Source organism: Oncorhynchus masou, chromosome 22 (genome assembly GCF_036934945.1).
Source record: "Oncorhynchus masou masou isolate Uvic2021 chromosome 22, UVic_Omas_1.1, whole genome shotgun sequence".
Lineage (NCBI taxonomy): Eukaryota > Metazoa > Chordata > Actinopteri > Salmoniformes > Salmonidae > Oncorhynchus > Oncorhynchus masou.
Window position 1 is genome coordinate 18,172,247 of NC_088233.1, and position 23,703 is coordinate 18,195,949.

General features: G+C 41.9%; 15 non-coding genes across 15 annotated transcripts; all 15 read right to left on the reverse strand.

The window, feature by feature from the left end:
• Positions 1 to 341: 341 nt before the first annotated feature.
• trnag-gcc (transfer RNA glycine (anticodon GCC)) lies at positions 342 to 412 on the reverse strand. The gene has a single exon. It is a non-coding gene; the product is annotated as a tRNA-Gly (tRNA).
• Positions 413 to 1,497: 1,085 nt separating this feature from the next.
• Positions 1,498 to 1,568, reverse strand: trnag-gcc (transfer RNA glycine (anticodon GCC)). Its single transcript has one exon. It is a non-coding gene; the product is annotated as a tRNA-Gly (tRNA).
• Positions 1,569 to 2,653: 1,085 nt separating this feature from the next.
• Positions 2,654 to 2,724, reverse strand: trnag-gcc (transfer RNA glycine (anticodon GCC)). The gene has a single exon. It is a non-coding gene; the product is annotated as a tRNA-Gly (tRNA).
• Positions 2,725 to 3,809: 1,085 nt separating this feature from the next.
• trnag-gcc (transfer RNA glycine (anticodon GCC)) lies at positions 3,810 to 3,880 on the reverse strand. The gene has a single exon. It is a non-coding gene; the product is annotated as a tRNA-Gly (tRNA).
• Positions 3,881 to 4,964: 1,084 nt separating this feature from the next.
• Positions 4,965 to 5,035, reverse strand: trnag-gcc (transfer RNA glycine (anticodon GCC)). The gene has a single exon. It is a non-coding gene; the product is annotated as a tRNA-Gly (tRNA).
• A 1,085-nt stretch (positions 5,036 to 6,120) lies between these two features.
• On the reverse strand, positions 6,121 to 6,191 carry trnag-gcc (transfer RNA glycine (anticodon GCC)). The gene has a single exon. It is a non-coding gene; the product is annotated as a tRNA-Gly (tRNA).
• Positions 6,192 to 7,275: 1,084 nt separating this feature from the next.
• On the reverse strand, positions 7,276 to 7,346 carry trnag-gcc (transfer RNA glycine (anticodon GCC)). Its single transcript has one exon. It is a non-coding gene; the product is annotated as a tRNA-Gly (tRNA).
• Positions 7,347 to 8,431: 1,085 nt separating this feature from the next.
• On the reverse strand, positions 8,432 to 8,502 carry trnag-gcc (transfer RNA glycine (anticodon GCC)). Its single transcript has one exon. It is a non-coding gene; the product is annotated as a tRNA-Gly (tRNA).
• A 2,129-nt stretch (positions 8,503 to 10,631) lies between these two features.
• On the reverse strand, positions 10,632 to 10,702 carry trnag-gcc (transfer RNA glycine (anticodon GCC)). The gene has a single exon. It is a non-coding gene; the product is annotated as a tRNA-Gly (tRNA).
• A 1,084-nt stretch (positions 10,703 to 11,786) lies between these two features.
• On the reverse strand, positions 11,787 to 11,857 carry trnag-gcc (transfer RNA glycine (anticodon GCC)). The gene has a single exon. It is a non-coding gene; the product is annotated as a tRNA-Gly (tRNA).
• A 946-nt stretch (positions 11,858 to 12,803) lies between these two features.
• trnag-gcc (transfer RNA glycine (anticodon GCC)) lies at positions 12,804 to 12,874 on the reverse strand. The gene has a single exon. It is a non-coding gene; the product is annotated as a tRNA-Gly (tRNA).
• Positions 12,875 to 13,959: 1,085 nt separating this feature from the next.
• Positions 13,960 to 14,030, reverse strand: trnag-gcc (transfer RNA glycine (anticodon GCC)). The gene has a single exon. It is a non-coding gene; the product is annotated as a tRNA-Gly (tRNA).
• A 1,085-nt stretch (positions 14,031 to 15,115) lies between these two features.
• trnag-gcc (transfer RNA glycine (anticodon GCC)) lies at positions 15,116 to 15,186 on the reverse strand. The gene has a single exon. It is a non-coding gene; the product is annotated as a tRNA-Gly (tRNA).
• Positions 15,187 to 16,270: 1,084 nt separating this feature from the next.
• On the reverse strand, positions 16,271 to 16,341 carry trnag-gcc (transfer RNA glycine (anticodon GCC)). The gene has a single exon. It is a non-coding gene; the product is annotated as a tRNA-Gly (tRNA).
• Positions 16,342 to 22,873: 6,532 nt separating this feature from the next.
• Positions 22,874 to 22,944, reverse strand: trnag-gcc (transfer RNA glycine (anticodon GCC)). Its single transcript has one exon. It is a non-coding gene; the product is annotated as a tRNA-Gly (tRNA).
• Between the last annotated feature and the right edge of the window lie 759 nt (positions 22,945 to 23,703).

Below are 23,703 nucleotides of genomic sequence, written 5' to 3' on the forward strand. Positions count from 1 at the left end.
AATTAATACATGTTATAATTGGCCAAAAGTCACTATATTGTGATTGTTTAGTGTTTTAGTTACTCAATCAAGTAGTGCCCCAAGGAGGGATCTAAACGTGTCTCAAAAGCTGTTGTTGATTGATTCCGTCTTACCCGCTCCCCTCTGAACAGTAGTCAAGGTGCGACAAAACTGTTGGACCTGCCTTGTTGTTAAGAAGGTAGAGCATCGCTTTGTTATAGACAGACTTCTCCCTGTTTTAGCCAAAGGAATTTGGCTTCCGCTCACGCCCTATGACTCTTTTACAAGTAACAGTCAGTGCCGAGGTCTGAAAACACTACCTGCCGCCCTAAAATGGAGCATGCATTGGCCGGGAATCGAACCCGGGCCTCCCGCGTGGCAGGCGAGAATTCTACCACTGAACCACCAATGCTTACAATGAGCCTGAAAGGGGGTTCCCACAAGGAATTTCTCAAACTCCGTTGTGCCCGATTTTCCGGTCAAACGGTACCAGTCAAACAGTAGTCAAGGTGCTACAAAACTGTAGGACCTGCCTTGTTGATAATGTTGTTAAGAAGGTAGAGCATCGCTTTGTTATAGACAGACTTCTCCCTGTCTTAGCTACGACTGCGTCAATATGTTTTGACCATGACAGTTTACAATCTAGGGTTACTCCAAGCAGTTTAGTCATCTCAACTTGCTCAATTTCCACGTGACTTATTACAAGATTTAGTTGAGCTTTAGGGTTTAGTCAAGGTGCGACAAAACTGTAGGACCTGCCTTGTTTACTCAAAGTGGACTCCAATGAAGTTGTAGAAACATCAAGGACGATCAATGGAAACAGAGCTCAATTTTTAGTCTCAAAACAAAGGGTAAATGATGTAAATAAGTATCTGTTAAATGTATTATACATCTGCAAAAATGTCTAAAAACCTGTTTTCGCTTTGTCATTATGGGGTATTGTGTGTAGATTGCTGAGGAAATATTTTTATTTAACCCATTTAGATTAAGGCTGTTACGTAACAAAATGTGGAGAAAGTCAAGGGGTCTGAATACATTGAAAATCCCACAAGACACCATAATGCTCCCACACTATGCTTAGTGCAGTCGTTCCCAAACTTCCGTTCCGTACCTCTTTAAACATTCAACCTCCAGCTGCATACCCCCTCTTGCACTGATTTAGTTGAGCTTTAGGGTTTAGTGAGTGTTTTGTTCCAAATACAATGCTTTTAGGTTTATAAATATTTAGGGCTAACTGACTCCTTGCGACCCACTCTGAAACTAACTGCAGCTCTTTGTTGAGTGTTGCAGTCATTTCAGTCGCTGTAGTAGATGACATGTACAGTGGAGAGTCATCCGCATACACATGGCTTTACTCAAAGTCGGTGGCATGTCGTTAGTAAAAATGTACACAAGGTCCAAAAGGAATTTGGCTTCCGCTCACGCCCTATGACTCTTTTACAAGTAACAGTCAGTGCCGAGGTCTGAAAACACTACCTGCCGCCCTAAAATGGAGCATGCGTTGGCCGGGAATCGAACCCGGGCCTCCCGCGTGGCAGGCGAGAATTCTACCACTGAACCACCAATGCTTACAATGAGCCTGAAAGGGGGTTCCCACAAGGAATTTCTCAAACTCCGTTGTGCCCGATTTTCCGGTCAAACGGTACCAGTCAAACAGTAGTCAAGGTGCTACAAAACTGTAGGACCTGCCTTGTTGATAATGTTGTTAAGAAGGTAGAGCATCGCTTTGTTATAGACAGACTTCTCCCTGTCTTAGCTACGACTGCGTCAATATGTTTTGACCATGACAGTTTACAATCTAGGGTTACTCCAAGCAGTTTAGTCATCTCAACTTGCTCAATTTCCACGTGACTTATTACAAGATTTAGTTGAGCTTTAGGGTTTAGTCAAGGTGCGACAAAACTGTAGGACCTGCCTTGTTTACTCAAAGTGGACTCCAATGAAGTTGTAGAAACATCAAGGACGATCAATGGAAACAGAGCTCAATTTTTAGTCTCAAAACAAAGGGTAAATGATGTAAATAAGTATCTGTTAAATGTATTATACATCTGCAAAAATGTCTAAAAACCTGTTTTCGCTTTGTCATTATGGGGTATTGTGTGTAGATTGCTGAGGAAATATTTTTATTTAACCCATTTAGATTAAGGCTGTTACGTAACAAAATGTGGAGAAAGTCAAGGGGTCTGAATACATTGAAAATCCCACAAGACACCATAATGCTCCCACACTATGCTTAGTGCAGTCGTTCCCAAACTTCCGTTCCGTACCTCTTTAAACATTCAACCTCCAGCTGCATACCCCCTCTTGCACTGATTTAGTTGAGCTTTAGGGTTTAGTGAGTGTTTTGTTCCAAATACAATGCTTTTAGGTTTATAAATATTTAGGGCTAACTGACTCCTTGCGACCCACTCTGAAACTAACTGCAGCTCTTTGTTGAGTGTTGCAGTCATTTCAGTCGCTGTAGTAGATGACATGTACAGTGGAGAGTCATCCGCATACACATGGCTTTACTCAAAGTCGGTGGCATGTCGTTAGTAAAAATGTACACAAGGTCCAAAAGGAATTTGGCTTCCGCTCACGCCCTATGACTCTTTTACAAGTAACAGTCAGTGCCGAGGTCTGAAAACACTACCTGCCGCCCTAAAATGGAGCATGCATTGGCCGGGAATCGAACCCGGGCCTCCCGCGTGGCAGGCGAGAATTCTACCACTGAACCACCAATGCTTACAATGAGCCTGAAAGGGGGTTCCCACAAGGAATTTCTCAAACTCCGTTGTGCCCGATTTTCCGGTCAAACGGTACCAGTCAAACAGTAGTCAAGGTGCTACAAAACTGTAGGACCTGCCTTGTTGATAATGTTGTTAAGAAGGTAGAGCATCGCTTTGTTATAGACAGACTTCTCCCTGTCTTAGCTACGACTGCGTCAATATGTTTTGACCATGACAGTTTACAATCTAGGGTTACTCCAAGCAGTTTAGTCATCTCAACTTGCTCAATTTCCACGTGACTTATTACAAGATTTAGTTGAGCTTTAGGGTTTAGTCAAGGTGCGACAAAACTGTAGGACCTGCCTTGTTTACTCAAAGTGGACTCCAATGAAGTTGTAGAAACATCAAGGACGATCAATGGAAACAGAGCTCAATTTTTAGTCTCAAAACAAAGGGTAAATGATGTAAATAAGTATCTGTTAAATGTATTATACATCTGCAAAAATGTCTAAAAACCTGTTTTCGCTTTGTCATTATGGGGTATTGTGTGTAGATTGCTGAGGAAATATTTTTATTTAACCCATTTAGATTAAGGCTGTTACGTAACAAAATGTGGAGAAAGTCAAGGGGTCTGAATACATTGAAAATCCCACAAGACACCATAATGCTCCCACACTATGCTTAGTGCAGTCGTTCCCAAACTTCCGTTCCGTACCTCTTTAAACATTCAACCTCCAGCTGCATACCCCCTCTTGCACTGATTTAGTTGAGCTTTAGGGTTTAGTGAGTGTTTTGTTCCAAATACAATGCTTTTAGGTTTATAAATATTTAGGGCTAACTGACTCCTTGCGACCCACTCTGAAACTAACTGCAGCTCTTTGTTGAGTGTTGCAGTCATTTCAGTCGCTGTAGTAGATGACATGTACAGTGGAGAGTCATCCGCATACACATGGCTTTACTCAAAGTCGGTGGCATGTCGTTAGTAAAAATGTACACAAGGTCCAAAAGGAATTTGGCTTCCGCTCACGCCCTATGACTCTTTTACAAGTAACAGTCAGTGCCGAGGTCTGAAAACACTACCTGCCGCCCTAAAATGGAGCATGCATTGGCCGGGAATCGAACCCGGGCCTCCCGCGTGGCAGGCGAGAATTCTACCACTGAACCACCAATGCTTACAATGAGCCTGAAAGGGGTTCCCACAAGGAATTTCTCAAACTCCGTTGTGCCCGATTTTCCGGTCAAACGGTACCAGTCAAACAGTAGTCAAGGTGCTACAAAACTGTAGGACCTGCCTTGTTGATAATGTTGTTAAGAAGGTAGAGCATCGCTTTGTTATAGACAGACTTCTCCCTGTCTTAGCTACGACTGCGTCAATATGTTTTGACCATGACAGTTTACAATCTAGGGTTACTCCAAGCAGTTTAGTCATCTCAACTTGCTCAATTTCCACGTGACTTATTACAAGATTTAGTTGAGCTTTAGGGTTTAGTCAAGGTGCGACAAAACTGTAGGACCTGCCTTGTTTACTCAAAGTGGACTCCAATGAAGTTGTAGAAACATCAAGGACGATCAATGGAAACAGAGCTCAATTTTTAGTCTCAAAACAAAGGGTAAATGATGTAAATAAGTATCTGTTAAATGTATTATACATCTGCAAAAATGTCTAAAAACCTGTTTTCGCTTTGTCATTATGGGGTATTGTGTGTAGATTGCTGAGGAAATATTTTTATTTAACCCATTTAGATTAAGGCTGTTACGTAACAAAATGTGGAGAAAGTCAAGGGGTCTGAATACATTGAAAATCCCACAAGACACCATAATGCTCCCACACTATGCTTAGTGCAGTCGTTCCCAAACTTCCGTTCCGTACCTCTTTAAACATTCAACCTCCAGCTGCATACCCCCTCTTGCACTGATTTAGTTGAGCTTTAGGGTTTAGTGAGTGTTTTGTTCCAAATACAATGCTTTTAGGTTTATAAATATTTAGGGCTAACTGACTCCTTGCGACCCACTCTGAAACTAACTGCAGCTCTTTGTTGAGTGTTGCAGTCATTTCAGTCGCTGTAGTAGATGACATGTACAGTGGAGAGTCATCCGCATACACATGGCTTTACTCAAAGTCGGTGGCATGTCGTTAGTAAAAATGTACACAAGGTCCAAAAGGAATTTGGCTTCCGCTCACGCCCTATGACTCTTTTACAAGTAACAGTCAGTGCCGAGGTCTGAAAACACTACCTGCCGCCCTAAAATGGAGCATGCGTTGGCCGGGAATCGAACCCGGGCCTCCCGCGTGGCAGGCGAGAATTCTACCACTGAACCACCAATGCTTACAATGAGCCTGAAAGGGGGTTCCCACAAGGAATTTCTCAAACTCCGTTGTGCCCGATTTTCCGGTCAAACGGTACCAGTCAAACAGTAGTCAAGGTGCTACAAAACTGTAGGACCTGCCTTGTTGATAATGTTGTTAAGAAGGTAGAGCATCGCTTTGTTATAGACAGACTTCTCCCTGTCTTAGCTACGACTGCGTCAATATGTTTTGACCATGACAGTTTACAATCTAGGGTTACTCCAAGCAGTTTAGTCATCTCAACTTGCTCAATTTCCACGTGACTTATTACAAGATTTAGTTGAGCTTTAGGGTTTAGTCAAGGTGCGACAAAACTGTAGGACCTGCCTTGTTTACTCAAAGTGGACTCCAATGAAGTTGTAGAAACATCAAGGACGATCAATGGAAACAGAGCTCAATTTTTAGTCTCAAAACAAAGGGTAAATGATGTAAATAAGTATCTGTTAAATGTATTATACATCTGCAAAAATGTCTAAAAACCTGTTTTCGCTTTGTCATTATGGGGTATTGTGTGTAGATTGCTGAGGAAATATTTTTATTTAACCCATTTAGATTAAGGCTGTTACGTAACAAAATGTGGAGAAAGTCAAGGGGTCTGAATACATTGAAAATCCCACAAGACACCATAATGCTCCCACACTATGCTTAGTGCAGTCGTTCCCAAACTTCCGTTCCGTACCTCTTTAAACATTCAACCTCCAGCTGCATACCCCCTCTTGCACTGATTTAGTTGAGCTTTAGGGTTTAGTGAGTGTTTTGTTCCAAATACAATGCTTTTAGGTTTATAAATATTTAGGGCTAACTGACTCCTTGCGACCCACTCTGAAACTAACTGCAGCTCTTTGTTGAGTGTTGCAGTCATTTCAGTCGCTGTAGTAGATGACATGTACAGTGGAGAGTCATCCGCATACACATGGCTTTACTCAAAGTCGGTGGCATGTCGTTAGTAAAAATGTACACAAGGTCCAAAAGGAATTTGGCTTCCGCTCACGCCCTATGACTCTTTTACAAGTAACAGTCAGTGCCGAGGTCTGAAAACACTACCTGCCGCCCTAAAATGGAGCATGCATTGGCCGGGAATCGAACCCGGGCCTCCCGCGTGGCAGGCGAGAATTCTACCACTGAACCACCAATGCTTACAATGAGCCTGAAAGGGGTTCCCACAAGGAATTTCTCAAACTCCGTTGTGCCCGATTTTCCGGTCAAACGGTACCAGTCAAACAGTAGTCAAGGTGCTACAAAACTGTAGGACCTGCCTTGTTGATAATGTTGTTAAGAAGGTAGAGCATCGCTTTGTTATAGACAGACTTCTCCCTGTCTTAGCTACGACTGCGTCAATATGTTTTGACCATGACAGTTTACAATCTAGGGTTACTCCAAGCAGTTTAGTCATCTCAACTTGCTCAATTTCCACGTGACTTATTACAAGATTTAGTTGAGCTTTAGGGTTTAGTCAAGGTGCGACAAAACTGTAGGACCTGCCTTGTTTACTCAAAGTGGACTCCAATGAAGTTGTAGAAACATCAAGGACGATCAATGGAAACAGAGCTCAATTTTTAGTCTCAAAACAAAGGGTAAATGATGTAAATAAGTATCTGTTAAATGTATTATACATCTGCAAAAATGTCTAAAAACCTGTTTTCGCTTTGTCATTATGGGGTATTGTGTGTAGATTGCTGAGGAAATATTTTTATTTAACCCATTTAGATTAAGGCTGTTACGTAACAAAATGTGGAGAAAGTCAAGGGGTCTGAATACATTGAAAATCCCACAAGACACCATAATGCTCCCACACTATGCTTAGTGCAGTCGTTCCCAAACTTCCGTTCCGTACCTCTTTAAACATTCAACCTCCAGCTGCATACCCCCTCTTGCACTGATTTAGTTGAGCTTTAGGGTTTAGTGAGTGTTTTGTTCCAAATACAATGCTTTTAGGTTTATAAATATTTAGGGCTAACTGACTCCTTGCGACCCACTCTGAAACTAACTGCAGCTCTTTGTTGAGTGTTGCAGTCATTTCAGTCGCTGTAGTAGATGACATGTACAGTGGAGAGTCATCCGCATACACATGGCTTTACTCAAAGTCGGTGGCATGTCGTTAGTAAAAATGTACACAAGGTCCAAAAGGAATTTGGCTTCCGCTCACGCCCTATGACTCTTTTACAAGTAACAGTCAGTGCCGAGGTCTGAAAACACTACCTGCCGCCCTAAAATGGAGCATGCATTGGCCGGGAATCGAACCCGGGCCTCCCGCGTGGCAGGCGAGAATTCTACCACTGAACCACCAATGCTTACAATGAGCCTGAAAGGGGGTTCCCACAAGGAATTTCTCAAACTCCGTTGTGCCCGATTTTCCGGTCAAACGGTACCAGTCAAACAGTAGTCAAGGTGCTACAAAACTGTAGGACCTGCCTTGTTGATAATGTTGTTAAGAAGGTAGAGCATCGCTTTGTTATAGACAGACTTCTCCCTGTCTTAGCTACGACTGCGTCAATATGTTTTGACCATGACAGTTTACAATCTAGGGTTACTCCAAGCAGTTTAGTCATCTCAACTTGCTCAATTTCCACGTGACTTATTACAAGATTTAGTTGAGCTTTAGGGTTTAGTCAAGGTGCGACAAAACTGTAGGACCTGCCTTGTTTACTCAAAGTGGACTCCAATGAAGTTGTAGAAACATCAAGGACGATCAATGGAAACAGAGCTCAATTTTTAGTCTCAAAACAAAGGGTAAATGATGTAAATAAGTATCTGTTAAATGTATTATACATCTGCAAAAATGTCTAAAAACCTGTTTTCGCTTTGTCATTATGGGGTATTGTGTGTAGATTGCTGAGGAAATATTTTTATTTAACCCATTTAGATTAAGGCTGTTACGTAACAAAATGTGGAGAAAGTCAAGGGGTCTGAATACATTGAAAATCCCACAAGACACCATAATGCTCCCACACTATGCTTAGTGCAGTCGTTCCCAAACTTCCGTTCCGTACCTCTTTAAACATTCAACCTCCAGCTGCATACCCCCTCTTGCACTGATTTAGTTGAGCTTTAGGGTTTAGTGAGTGTTTTGTTCCAAATACAATGCTTTTAGGTTTATAAATATTTAGGGCTAACTGACTCCTTGCGACCCACTCTGAAACTAACTGCAGCTCTTTGTTGAGTGTTGCAGTCATTTCAGTCGCTGTAGTAGATGACATGTACAGTGGAGAGTCATCCGCATACACATGGCTTTACTCAAAGTCGGTGGCATGTCGTTAGTAAAAATGTACACAAGGTCCAAAAGGAATTTGGCTTCCGCTCACGCCCTATGACTCTTTTACAAGTAACAGTCAGTGCCGAGGTCTGAAAACACTACCTGCCGCCCTAAAATGGAGCATGCATTGGCCGGGAATCGAACCCGGGCCTCCCGCGTGGCAGGCGAGAATTCTACCACTGAACCACCAATGCTTACAATGAGCCTGAAAGGGGTTCCCACAAGGAATTTCTCAAACTCCGTTGTGCCCGATTTTCCGGTCAAACGGTACCAGTCAAACAGTAGTCAAGGTGCTACAAAACTGTAGGACCTGCCTTGTTGATAATGTTGTTAAGAAGGTAGAGCATCGCTTTGTTATAGACAGACTTCTCCCTGTCTTAGCTACGACTGCGTCAATATGTTTTGACCATGACAGTTTACAATCTAGGGTTACTCCAAGCAGTTTAGTCATCTCAACTTGCTCAATTTCCACGTGACTTATTACAAGATTTAGTTGAGCTTTAGGGTTTAGTCAAGGTGCGACAAAACTGTAGGACCTGCCTTGTTTACTCAAAGTGGACTCCAATGAAGTTGTAGAAACATCAAGGACGATGAATGGAAACAGAGCTCAATTTTTAGTCTCAAAACAAAGGGTAAATGATGTAAATAAGTATCTGTTAAATGTATTATACATCTGCAAAAATGTCTAAAAACCTGTTTTCGCTTTGTCATTATGGGGTATTGTGTGTAGATTGCTGAGGAAATATTTTTATTTAACCCATTTAGATTAAGGCTGTTACGTAACAAAATGTGGAGAAAGTCAAGGGGTCTGAATACATTGAAAATCCCACAAGACACCATAATGCTCCCACACTATGCTTAGTGCAGTCGTTCCCAAACTTCCGTTCCGTACCTCTTTAAACATTCAACCTCCAGCTGCATACCCCCTCTTGCACTGATTTAGTTGAGCTTTAGGGTTTAGTGAGTGTTTTGTTCCAAATACAATGCTTTTAGGTTTATAAATATTTAGGGCTAACTGACTCCTTGCGACCCACTCTGAAACTAACTGCAGCTCTTTGTTGAGTGTTGCAGTCATTTCAGTCGCTGTAGTAGATGACATGTACAGTGGAGAGTCATCCGCATACACATGGCTTTACTCAAAGTCGGTGGCATGTCGTTAGTAAAAATGTACACAAGGTCCAAAAGGAATTTGGCTTCCGCTCACGCCCTATGACTCTTTTACAAGTAACAGTCAGTGCCGAGGTCTGAAAACACTACCTGCCGCCCTAAAATGGAGCATGCATTGGCCGGGAATCGAACCCGGGCCTCCCGCGTGGCAGTCAAACAGTAGTCAAGGTGCTACAAAACTGTAGGACCTGCCTTGTTGATAATGTTGTTAAGAAGGTAGAGCATCGCTTTGTTATAGACAGACTTCTCCCTGTCTTAGCTACGACTGCGTCAATATGTTTTGACCATGACAGTTTACAATCTAGGGTTACTCCAAGCAGTTTAGTCATCTCAACTTGCTCAATTTCCACGTGACTTATTACAAGATTTAGTTGAGCTTTAGGGTTTAGTCAAGGTGCGACAAAACTGTAGGACCTGCCTTGTTTACTCAAAGTGGACTCCAATGAAGTTGTAGAAACATCAAGGACGATCAATGGAAACAGAGCTCAATTTTTAGTCTCAAAACAAAGGGTAAATGATGTAAATAAGTATCTGTTAAATGTATTATACATCTGCAAAAATGTCTAAAAACCTGTTTTCGCTTTGTCATTATGGGGTATTGTGTGTAGATTGCTGAGGAAATATTTTTATTTAACCCATTTAGATTAAGGCTGTTACGTAACAAAATGTGGAGAAAGTCAAGGGGTCTGAATACATTGAAAATCCCACAAGACACCATAATGCTCCCACACTATGCTTAGTGCAGTCGTTCCCAAACTTCCGTTCCGTACCTCTTTAAACATTCAACCTCCAGCTGCATACCCCCTCTTGCACTGATTTAGTTGAGCTTTAGGGTTTAGTGAGTGTTTTGTTCCAAATACAATGCTTTTAGGTTTATAAATATTTAGGGCTAACTGACTCCTTGCGACCCACTCTGAAACTAACTGCAGCTCTTTGTTGAGTGTTGCAGTCATTTCAGTCGCTGTAGTAGATGACATGTACAGTGGAGAGTCATCCGCATACACATGGCTTTACTCAAAGTCGGTGGCATGTCGTTAGTAAAAATGTACACAAGGTCCAAAAGGAATTTGGCTTCCGCTCACGCCCTATGACTCTTTTACAAGTAACAGTCAGTGCCGAGGTCTGAAAACACTACCTGCCGCCCTAAAATGGAGCATGCATTGGCCGGGAATCGAACCCGGGCCTCCCGCGTGGCAGGCGAGAATTCTACCACTGAACCACCAATGCTTACAATGAGCCTGAAAGGGGTTCCCACAAGGAATTTCTCAAACTCCGTTGTGCCCGATTTTCCGGTCAAACGGTACCAGTCAAACAGTAGTCAAGGTGCTACAAAACTGTAGGACCTGCCTTGTTGATAATGTTGTTAAGAAGGTAGAGCATCGCTTTGTTATAGACAGACTTCTCCCTGTCTTAGCTACGACTGCGTCAATATGTTTTGACCATGACAGTTTACAATCTAGGGTTACTCCAAGCAGTTTAGTCATCTCAACTTGCTCAATTTCCACGTGACTTATTACAAGATTTAGTTGAGCTTTAGGGTTTAGTCAAGGTGCGACAAAACTGTAGGACCTGCCTTGTTTACTCAAAGTGGACTCCAATGAAGTTGTAGAAACATCAAGGACGATCAATGGAAACAGAGCTCAATTTTTAGTCTCAAAACAAAGGGTAAATGATGTAAATAAGTATCTGTTAAATGTATTATACATCTGCAAAAATGTCTAAAAACCTGTTTTCGCTTTGTCATTATGGGGTATTGTGTGTAGATTGCTGAGGAAATATTTTTATTTAACCCATTTAGATTAAGGCTGTTACGTAACAAAATGTGGAGAAAGTCAAGGGGTCTGAATACATTGAAAATCCCACAAGACACCATAATGCTCCCACACTATGCTTAGTGCAGTCGTTCCCAAACTTCCGTTCCGTACCTCTTTAAACATTCAACCTCCAGCTGCATACCCCCTCTTGCACTGATTTAGTTGAGCTTTAGGGTTTAGTGAGTGTTTTGTTCCAAATACAATGCTTTTAGGTTTATAAATATTTAGGGCTAACTGACTCCTTGCGACCCACTCTGAAACTAACTGCAGCTCTTTGTTGAGTGTTGCAGTCATTTCAGTCGCTGTAGTAGATGACATGTACAGTGGAGAGTCATCCGCATACACATGGCTTTACTCAAAGTCGGTGGCATGTCGTTAGTAAAAATGTACACAAGGTCCAAAAGGAATTTGGCTTCCGCTCACGCCCTATGACTCTTTTACAAGTAACAGTCAGTGCCGAGGTCTGAAAACACTACCTGCCGCCCTAAAATGGAGCATGCATTGGCCGGGAATCGAACCCGGGCCTCCCGCGTGGCAGGCGAGAATTCTACCACTGAACCACCAATGCTTACAATGAGCCTGAAAGGGGGTTCCCACAAGGAATTTCTCAAACTCCGTTGTGCCCGATTTTCCGGTCAAACGGTACCAGTCAAACAGTAGTCAAGGTGCTACAAAACTGTAGGACCTGCCTTGTTGATAATGTTGTTAAGAAGGTAGAGCATCGCTTTGTTATAGACAGACTTCTCCCTGTCTTAGCTACGACTGCGTCAATATGTTTTGACCATGACAGTTTACAATCTAGGGTTACTCCAAGCAGTTTAGTCATCTCAACTTGCTCAATTTCCACGTGACTTATTACAAGATTTAGTTGAGCTTTAGGGTTTAGTCAAGGTGCGACAAAACTGTAGGACCTGCCTTGTTTACTCAAAGTGGACTCCAATGAAGTTGTAGAAACATCAAGGACGATCAATGGAAACAGAGCTCAATTTTTAGTCTCAAAACAAAGGGTAAATGATGTAAATAAGTATCTGTTAAATGTATTATACATCTGCAAAAATGTCTAAAAACCTGTTTTCGCTTTGTCATTATGGGGTATTGTGTGTAGATTGCTGAGGAAATATTTTTATTTAACCCATTTAGATTAAGGCTGTTACGTAACAAAATGTGGAGAAAGTCAAGGGGTCTGAATACATTGAAAATCCCACAAGACACCATAATGCTCCCACACTATGCTTAGTGCAGTCAAAACTTCCGCAAACATTCAACCTCCAGCTGCATACCCCCTCTTGCACTCGTTCCCAAACTTCCGTTCCTGCAGCTCTTTGTTGACAGTCTTTCTTTAAACATTCAACCTCCAGCTACATGGCTTTACTCAAAGTCGGTGGCATGTCGTTAGTAAAAATGTACACAAGGTCCAAAAGGAATTTGGCTTCCGCTCACGCCCTATGACTCTTTTACAAGTAACAGTCAGTGCCGAGGTCTGAAAACACTACCTGCCGCCCTAAAATGGAGCATGCATTGGCCGGGAATCGAACCCGGGCCTCCCGCGTGGCAGGCGAGAATTCTACCACTGAACCACCAATGCTTACAATGAGCCTGAAAGGGGGTTCCCACAAGGAATTTCTCAAACTCCGTTGTGCCCGATTTTCCGGTCAAACGGTACCAGTCAAACAGTAGTCAAGGTGCTACAAAACTGTAGGACCTGCCTTGTTGATAATGTTGTTAAGAAGGTAGAGCATCGCTTTGTTATAGACAGACTTCTCCCTGTCTTAGCTACGACTGCGTCAATATGTTTTGACCATGACAGTTTACAATCTAGGGTTACTCCAAGCAGTTTAGTCATCTCAACTTGCTCAATTTCCACGTGACTTATTACAAGATTTAGTTGAGCTTTAGGGTTTAGTCAAGGTGCGACAAAACTGTAGGACCTGCCTTGTTTACTCAAAGTGGACTCCAATGAAGTTGTAGAAACATCAAGGACGATCAATGGAAACAGAGCTCAATTTTTAGTCTCAAAACAAAGGGTAAATGATGTAAATAAGTATCTGTTAAATGTATTATACATCTGCAAAAATGTCTAAAAACCTGTTTTCGCTTTGTCATTATGGGGTATTGTGTGTAGATTGCTGAGGAAATATTTTTATTTAACCCATTTAGATTAAGGCTGTTACGTAACAAAATGTGGAGAAAGTCAAGGGGTCTGAATACATTGAAAATCCCACAAGACACCATAATGCTCCCACACTATGCTTAGTGCAGTCGTTCCCAAACTTCCGTTCCGTACCTCTTTAAACATTCAACCTCCAGCTGCATACCCCCTCTTGCACTGATTTAGTTGAGCTTTAGGGTTTAGTGAGTGTTTTGTTCCAAATACAATGCTTTTAGGTTTATAAATATTTAGGGCTAACTGACTCCTTGCGACCCACTCTGAAACTAACTGCAGCTCTTTGTTGAGTGTTGCAGTCATTTCAGTCGCTGTAGTAGATGACATGTACAGTGGAGAGTCATCCGCATACACATGGCTTTACTCAAAGTCGGTGGCATGTCGTTAGTAAAAATGTACACAAGGTCCAAAAGGAATTTGGCTTCCGCTCACGCCCTATGACTCTTTTACAAGTAACAGTCAGTGCCGAGGTCTGAAAACACTACCTGCCGCCCTAAAATGGAGCATGCATTGGCCGGGAATCGAACCCGGGCCTCCCGCGTGGCAGGCGAGAATTCTACCACTGAACCACCAATGCTTACAATGAGCCTGAAAGGGGGTTCCCACAAGGAATTTCTCAAACTCCGTTGTGCCCGATTTTCCGGTCAAACGGTACCAGTCAAACAGTAGTCAAGGTGCTACAAAACTGTAGGACCTGCCTTGTTGATAATGTTGTTAAGAAGGTAGAGCATCGCTTTGTTATAGACAGACTTCTCCCTGTCTTAGCTACGACTGCGTCAATATGTTTTGACCATGACAGTTTACAATCTAGGGTTACTCCAAGCAGTTTAGTCATCTCAACTTGCTCAATTTCCACGTGACTTATTACAAGATTTAGTTGAGCTTTAGGGTTTAGTCAAGGTGCGACAAAACTGTAGGACCTGCCTTGTTTACTCAAAGTGGACTCCAATGAAGTTGTAGAAACATCAAGGACGATCAATGGAAACAGAGCTCAATTTTTAGTCTCAAAACAAAGGGTAAATGATGTAAATAAGTATCTGTTAAATGTATTATACATCTGCAAAAATGTCTAAAAACCTGTTTTCGCTTTGTCATTATGGGGTATTGTGTGTAGATTGCTGAGGAAATATTTTTATTTAACCCATTTAGATTAAGGCTGTTACGTAACAAAATGTGGAGAAAGTCAAGGGGTCTGAATACATTGAAAATCCCACAAGACACCATAATGCTCCCACACTATGCTTAGTGCAGTCGTTCCCAAACTTCCGTTCCGTACCTCTTTAAACATTCAACCTCCAGCTGCATACCCCCTCTTGCACTGATTTAGTTGAGCTTTAGGGTTTAGTGAGTGTTTTGTTCCAAATACAATGCTTTTAGGTTTATAAATATTTAGGGCTAACTGACTCCTTGCGACCCACTCTGAAACTAACTGCAGCTCTTTGTTGAGTGTTGCAGTCATTTCAGTCGCTGTAGTAGATGACATGTACAGTGGAGAGTCATCCGCATACACATGGCTTTACTCAAAGTCGGTGGCATGTCGTTAGTAAAAATGTACACAAGGTCCAAAAGGAATTTGGCTTCCGCTCACGCCCTATGACTCTTTTACAAGTAACAGTCAGTGCCGAGGTCTGAAAACACTACCTGCCGCCCTAAAATGGAGCATGCATTGGCCGGGAATCGAACCCGGGCCTCCCGCGTGGCAGGCGAGAATTCTACCACTGAACCACCAATGCTTACAATGAGCCTGAAAGGGGTTCCCACAAGGAATTTCTCAAACTCCGTTGTGCCCGATTTTCCGGTCAAACGGTACCAGTCAAACAGTAGTCAAGGTGCTACAAAACTGTAGGACCTGCCTTGTTGATAATGTTGTTAAGAAGGTAGAGCATCGCTTTGTTATAGACAGACTTCTCCCTGTCTTAGCTACGACTGCGTCAATATGTTTTGACCATGACAGTTTACAATCTAGGGTTACTCCAAGCAGTTTAGTCATCTCAACTTGCTCAATTTCCACGTGACTTATTACAAGATTTAGTTGAGCTTTAGGGTTTAGTCAAGGTGCGACAAAACTGTAGGACCTGCCTTGTTTACTCAAAGTGGACTCCAATGAAGTTGTAGAAACATCAAGGACGATCAATGGAAACAGAGCTCAATTTTTAGTCTCAAAACAAAGGGTAAATGATGTAAATAAGTATCTGTTAAATGTATTATACATCTGCAAAAATGTCTAAAAACCTGTTTTCGCTTTGTCATTATGGGGTATTGTGTGTAGATTGCTGAGGAAATATTTTTATTTAACCCATTTAGATTAAGGCTGTTACGTAACAAAATGTGGAGAAAGTCAAGGGGTCTGAATACATTGAAAATCCCACAAGACACCATAATGCTCCCACACTATGCTTAGTGCAGTCGTTCCCAAACTTCCGTTCCGTACCTCTTTAAACATTCAACCTCCAGCTGCATACCCCCTCTTGCACTGATTTAGTTGAGCTTTAGGGTTTAGTGAGTGTTTTGTTCCAAATACAATGCTTTTAGGTTTATAAATATTTAGGGCTAACTGACTCCTTGCGACCCACTCTGAAACTAACTGCAGCTCTTTGTTGAGTGTTGCAGTCATTTCAGTCGCTGTAGTAGATGACATGTACAGTGGAGAGTCATCCGCATACACATGGCTTTACTCAAAGTCGGTGGCATGTCGTTAGTAAAAATGTACACAAGGTCCAAAAGGAATTTGGCTTCCGCTCACGCCCTATGACTCTTTTACAAGTAACAGTCAGTGCCGAGGTCTGAAAACACTACCTGCCGCCCTAAAATGGAGCATGCATTGGCCGGGAATCGAACCCGGGCCTCCCGCGTGGCAGGCGAGAATTCTACCACTGAACCACCAATGCTTACAATGAGCCTGAAAGGGGTTCCCACAAGGAATTTCTCAAACTCCGTTGTGCCCGATTTTCCGGTCAAACGGTACCAGTCAAACAGTAGTCAAGGTGCTACAAAACTGTAGGACCTGCCTTGTTGATAATGTTGTTAAGAAGGTAGAGCATCGCTTTGTTATAGACAGACTTCTCCCTGTCTTAGCTACGACTGCGTCAATATGTTTTGACCATGACAGTTTACAATCTAGGGTTACTCCAAGCAGTTTAGTCATCTCAACTTGCTCAATTTCCACGTGACTTATTACAAGATTTAGTTGAGCTTTAGGGTTTAGTCAAGGTGCGACAAAACTGTAGGACCTGCCTTGTTTACTCAAAGTGGACTCCAATGAAGTTGTAGAAACATCAAGGACGATCAATGGAAACAGAGCTCAATTTTTAGTCTCAAAACAAAGGGTAAATGATGTAAATAAGTATCTGTTAAATGTATTATACATCTGCAAAAATGTCTAAAAACCTGTTTTCGCTTTGTCATTATGGGGTATTGTGTGTAGATTGCTGAGGAAATATTTTTATTTAACCCATTTAGATTAAGGCTGTTACGTAACAAAATGTGGAGAAAGTCAAGGGGTCTGAATACATTGAAAATCCCACAAGACACCATAATGCTCCCACACTATGCTTAGTGCAGTCGTTCCCAAACTTCCGTTCCGTACCTCTTTAAACATTCAACCTCCAGCTGCATACCCCTCTTGCACTGATTTAGTTGAGCTTTAGGGTTTAGTGAGTGTTTTGTTCCAAATACAATGCTTTTAGGTTTATAAATATTTAGGGCTAACTGACTCCTTGCGACCCACTCTGAAACTAACTGCAGCTCTTTGTTGAGTGTTGCAGTCATTTCAGTCGCTGTAGTAGATGACATGTACAGTGGAGAGTCATCCGCATACACATGGCTTTACTCAAAGTCGGTGGCATGTCGTTAGTAAAAATGTACACAAGGTCCAAAAGGAATTTGGCTTCCGCTCACGCCCTATGACTCTTTTACAAGTAACAGTCAGTGCCGAGGTCTGAAAACACTACCTGCCGCCCTAAAATGGAGCATGCATTGGCCGGGAATCGAACCCGGGCCTCCCGCGTGGCAGGCGAGAATTCTACCACTGAACCACAAGGAATTTCTCAAACTCCGTTGTGCCCGATTTTCCGGTCAAACAGTACCAGTCAAACAGTAGTCAAGGTGCTACAAAACTGTAGGACCTGCCTTGTTGATAATGTTGTTAAGAAGGTAGAGCATCGCTTTGTTATAGACAGACTTCTCCCTGTCTTAGCTACGACTGCGTCAATATGTTCTGACCATGACAGTTTACAATCTAGGGTTAATCCAAGCAGTTTAGTCATCTCAACTTGCTCAATTTCCACGTGACTTATTACAAGATTTAGTTGAGCTTTAGGGTTTAGTCAAGGTGCGACAAAACTGTAGGACCTGCCTTGTTTACTCAAAGTGGACTCCAATGAAGTTGTAGAAACATCAAGGACGATCAATGGAAACAGAGCTCAATTTTTAGTCTCAAAACAAAGGGTAAATGATGTAAATAAGTATCTGTTAAATGTATTATACATCTGCAAAAATGTCTAAAAACCTGTTTTCGCTTTGTCATTATGGGGTATTGTGTGTAGATTGCTGAGGAAATATTTTTATTTAACCCATTTAGATTAAGGCTGTTACGTAACAAAATGTGGAGAAAGTCAAGGGGTCTGAATACATTGAAAATCCCACAAGACACCATAATGCTCCCACACTATGCTTAGTGCAGTCGTTCCCAAACTTCCGTTCCGTACCTCTTTAAACATTCAACCTCCAGCTGCATACCCCCTCTTGCACTGATTTAGTTGAGCTTTAGGGTTTAGTGAGTGTTTTGTTCCAAATACAATGCTTTTAGGTTTATAAATATTTAGGGCTAACTGACTCCTTGCGACCCACTCTGAAACTAACTGCAGCTCTTTGTTGAGTGTTGCAGTCATTTCAGTCGCTGTAGTAGATGACATGTACAGTGGAGAGTCATCCGCATACACATGGCTTTACTCAAAGTCGGTGGCATGTCGTTAGTAAAAATGTACACAAGGTCCAAAAGGAATTTGGCTTCCGCTCACGCCCTATGACTCTCTTTTTTTTTCTCTTTTTTTCTACCACTGAACCACCAATGCTTACAATGAGCCTGAAAGGGGTTCCCACAAGGAATTTCTCAAACTCCGTTGTGCCCGATTTTCCGGTCAAACGGTACCAGTCAAACAGTAGTCAAGGTGCTACAAAACTGTAGGACCTGCCTTGTTGATAATGTTGTTAAGAAGGTAGAGCATCGCTTTGTTATAGACAGACTTCTCCCTGTCTTAGCTACGACTGCGTCAATATGTTTTGACCATGACAGTTTACAATCTAGGGTTACTCCAAGCAGTTTAGTCATCTCAACTTGCTCAATTTCCACGTGACTTATTACAAGATTTAGTTGAGCTTTAGGGTTTAGTCAAGGTGCGACAAAACTGTAGGACCTGCCTTGTTTACTCAAAGTGGACTCCAATGAAGTTGTAGAAACATCAAGGACGATCAATGGAAACAGAGCTCAATTTTTAGTCTCAAAACAAAGGGTAAATGATGTAAATAAGTATCTGTTAAATGTATTATACATCTGCAAAAATGTCTAAAAACCTGTTTTCGCTTTGTCATTATGGGGTATTGTGTGTAGATTGCTGAGGAAATATTTTTATTTAACCCATTTAGATTAAGGCTGTTACGTAACAAAATGTGGAGAAAGTCAAGGGGTCTGAATACATTGAAAATCCCACAAGACACCATAATGCTCCCACACTATGCTTAGTGCAGTCGTTCCCAAACTTCCGTTCCGTACCTCTTTAAACATTCAACCTCCAGCTGCATACCCCCTCTTGCACTGATTTAGTTGAGCTTTAGGGTTTAGTGAGTGTTTTGTTCCAAATACAATGCTTTTAGGTTTATAAATATTTAGGGCTAACTGACTCCTTGCGACCCACTCTGAAACTAACTGCAGCTCTTTGTTGAGTGTTGCAGTCATTTCAGTCGCTGTAGTAGATGACATGTACAGTGGAGAGTCATCCGCATACACATGGCTTTACTCAAAGTCGGTGGCATGTCGTTAGTAAAAATGTACACAAGGTCCAAAAGGAATTTGGCTTCCGCTCACGCCCTATGACTCTTTTACAAGTAACAGTCAGTGCCGAGGTCTGAAAACACTACCTGCCGCCCTAAAATGGAGCATGCATTGGCCGGGAATCGAACCCGGGCCTCCCGTGGCAGGCAGGCGAGAATTTCTCAAACTCCGTTGTGCCCGATTTTCCGGTCAAACAGTACCAGTCAAACAGTAGTCAAGGTGCTACAAAACTGTAGGACCTGCCTTGTTGATAATGTTGTTAAGAAGGTAGAGCATCGCTTTGTTATAGACAGACTTCTCCCTGTCTTAGCTACGACTGCGTCAATATGTTTTGACCATGACAGTTTACAATCTAGGGTTACTCCAAGCAGTTTAGTCATCTCAACTTGCTCAATTTCCACGTGACTTATTACAAGATTTAGTTGAGCTTTAGGGTTTAGTCAAGGTGCGACAAAACTGTAGGACCTGCCTTGTTTACTCAAAGTGGACTCCAATGAAGTTGTAGAAACATCAAGGACGATCAATGGAAACAGAGCTCAATTTTTAGTCTCAAAACAAAGGGTAAATGATGTAAATAAGTATCTGTTAAATGTATTATACATCTGCAAAAATGTCTAAAAACCTGTTTTCGCTTTGTCATTATGGGGTATTGTGTGTAGATTGCTGAGGAAATATTTTTATTTAACCCATTTAGATTAAGGCTGTTACGTAACAAAATGTGGAGAAAGTCAAGGGGTCTGAATACATTGAAAATCCCACAAGACACCATAATGCTCCCACACTATGCTTAGTGCAGTCGTTCCCAAACTTCCGTTCCGTACCTCTTTAAACATTCAACCTCCAGCTGCATACCCCCTCTTGCACTGATTTAGTTGAGCTTTAGGGTTTAGTGAGTGTTTTGTTCCAAATACAATGCTTTTAGGTTTATAAATATTTAGGGCTAACTGACTCCTTGCGACCCACTCTGAAACTAACTGCAGCTCTTTGTTGAGTGTTGCAGTCATTTCAGTCGCTGTAGTAGATGACATGTACAGTGGAGAGTCATCCGCATACACATGGCTTTACTCAAAGTCGGTGGCATGTCGTTAGTAAAAATGTACACAAGGTCCAAAAGGAATTTGGCTTCCGCTCACGCCCTATGACTCTCTTTTTTTTTTCTCTTTTTTCTACCACTGAACCACCAATGCTTACAATGAGCCTGAAAGGGGGTTCCCACAAGGAATTTCTCAAACTCCGTTGTGCCCGATTTTCCGGTCAAACGGTACCAGTCAAACAGTAGTCAAGGTGCTACAAAACTGTAGGACCTGCCTTGTTGATAATGTTGTTAAGAAGGTAGAGCATCGCTTTGTTATAGACAGACTTCTCCCTGTCTTAGCTACGACTGCGTCAATATGTTTTGACCATGACAGTTTACAATCTAGGGTTACTCCAAGCAGTTTAGTCATCTCAACTTGCTCAATTTCCACGTGACTTATTACAAGATTTAGTTGAGCTTTAGGGTTTAGTCAAGGTGCGACAAAACTGTAGGACCTGCCTTGTTTACTCAAAGTGGACTCCAATGAAGTTGTAGAAACATCAAGGACGATCAATGGAAACAGAGCTCAATTTTTAGTCTCAAAACAAAGGGTAAATGATGTAAATAAGTATCTGTTAAATGTATTATACATCTGCAAAAATGTCTAAAAACCTGTTTTCGCTTTGTCATTATGGGGTATTGTGTGTAGATTGCTGAGGAAATATTTTTATTTAACCCATTTAGATTAAGGCTGTTACGTAACAAAATGTGGAGAAAGTCAAGGGGTCTGAATACATTGAAAATCCCACAAGACACCATAATGCTCCCACACTATGCTTAGTGCAGTCGTTCCCAAACTTCCGTTCCGTACCTCTTTAAACATTCAACCTCCAGCTGCATACCCCCTCTTGCACTGATTTAGTTGAGCTTTAGGGTTTAGTGAGTGTTTTGTTCCAAATACAATGCTTTTAGGTTTATAAATATTTAGGGCTAACTGACTCCTTGCGACCCACTCTGAAACTAACTGCAGCTCTTTGTTGAGTGTTGCAGTCATTTCAGTCGCTGTAGTAGATGACATGTACAGTGGAGAGTCATCCGCATACACATGGCTTTACTCAAAGTCGGTGGCATGTCGTTAGTAAAAATGTACACAAGGTCCAAAAGGAATTTGGCTTCCGCTCACGCCCTATGACTCTTTTACAAGTAACAGTCAGTGCCGAGGTCTGAAAACACTACCTGCCGCCCTAAAATGGAGCATGCATTGGCCGGGAATCGAACCCGGGCCTCCCGCGTGGCAGGCGAGAATTTCTCAAACTCCGTTGTGCCCGATTTTCCGGTCAAACAGTACCAGTCAAACAGTAGTCAAGGTGCTACAAAACTGTAGGACCTGCCTTGTTGATAATGTTGTTAAGAAGGTAGAGCATCGCTTTGTTATAGACAGACTTCTCCCTGTCTTAGCTACGACTGCGTCAATATGTTTTGACCATGACAGTTTACAATCTAGGGTTACTCCAAGCAGTTTAGTCATCTCAACTTGCTCAATTTCCACGTGACTTATTACAAGATTTAGTTGAGCTTTAGGGTTTAGTCAAGGTGCGACAAAACTGTAGGACCTGCCTTGTTTACTCAAAGTGGACTCCAATGAAGTTGTAGAAACATCAAGGACGATCAATGGAAACAGAGCTCAATTTTTAGTCTCAAAACAAAGGGTAAATGATGTAAATAAGTATCTGTTAAATGTATTATACATCTGCAAAAATGTCTAAAAACCTGTTTTCGCTTTGTCATTATGGGGTATTGTGTGTAGATTGCTGAGGAAATATTTTTATTTAACCCATTTAGATTAAGGCTGTTACGTAACAAAATGTGGAGAAAGTCAAGGGGTCTGAATACATTGAAAATCCCACAAGACACCATAATGCTCCCACACTATGCTTAGTGCAGTCGTTCCCAAACTTCCGTTCCGTACCTCTTTAAACATTCAACCTCCAGCTGCATACCCCCTCTTGCACTGATTTAGTTGAGCTTTAGGGTTTAGTGAGTGTTTTGTTCCAAATACAATGCTTTTAGGTTTATAAATATTTAGGGCTAACTGACTCCTTGCGACCCACTCTGAAACTAACTGCAGCTCTTTGTTGAGTGTTGCAGTCATTTCAGTCGCTGTAGTAGATGACATGTACAGTGGAGAGTCATCCGCATACACATGGCTTTACTCAAAGTCGGTGGCATGTCGTTAGTAAAAATGTACACAAGGTCCAAAAGGAATTTGGCTTCCGCTCACGCCCTATGACTCTTTTACAAGTAACAGTCAGTGCCGAGGTCTGAAAACACTACCTGCCGGCCCTAAAATGGAGCATGCATTGGCCGGGAATCGAACCCGGGCCTCCCGCGTGGCAGGCGAGAATTCTACCACTGAACCACCAATGCTTACAATGAGCCTGAAAGGGGTTCCCACAAGGAATTTCTCAAACTCCGTTGTGCCCGATTTTCCGGTCAAACAGTACCAGTCAAACAGTAGTCAAGGTGCTACAAAACTGTAGGACCTGCCTTGTTGATAATGTTGTTAAGAAGGTAGAGCATCGCTTTGTTATAGACAGACTTCTCCCTGTCTTAGCTACGACTGCGTCAATATGTTCTGACCATGACAGTTTACAATCTAGGGTTACTCCAAGCAGTTTAGTCATCTCAACTTGCTCAATTTCCACGTGACTTATTACAAGATTTAGTTGAGCTTTAGGGTTTAGTCAAGGTGCGACAAAACTGTAGGACCTGCCTTGTTTACTCAAAGTGGACTCCAATGAAGTTGTAGAAACATCAAGGACGATCAATGGAAACAGAGCTCAATTTTTAGTCTCAAAACAAAGGGTAAATGATGTAAATAAGTATCTGTTAAATGTATTATACATCTGCAAAAATGTCTAAAAACCTGTTTTCGCTTTGTCATTATGGGGTATTGTGTGTAGATTGCTGAGGAAATATTTTTATTTAACCCATTTAGATTAAGGCTGTTACGTAACAAAATGTGGAGAAAGTCAAGGGGTCTGAATACATTGAAAATCCCACAAGACACCATAATGCTCCCACACTATGCTTAGTGCAGTCGTTCCCAAACTTCCGTTCCGTACCTCTTTAAACATTCAACCTCCAGCTGCATACCCCCTCTTGCACTGATTTAGTTGAGCTTTA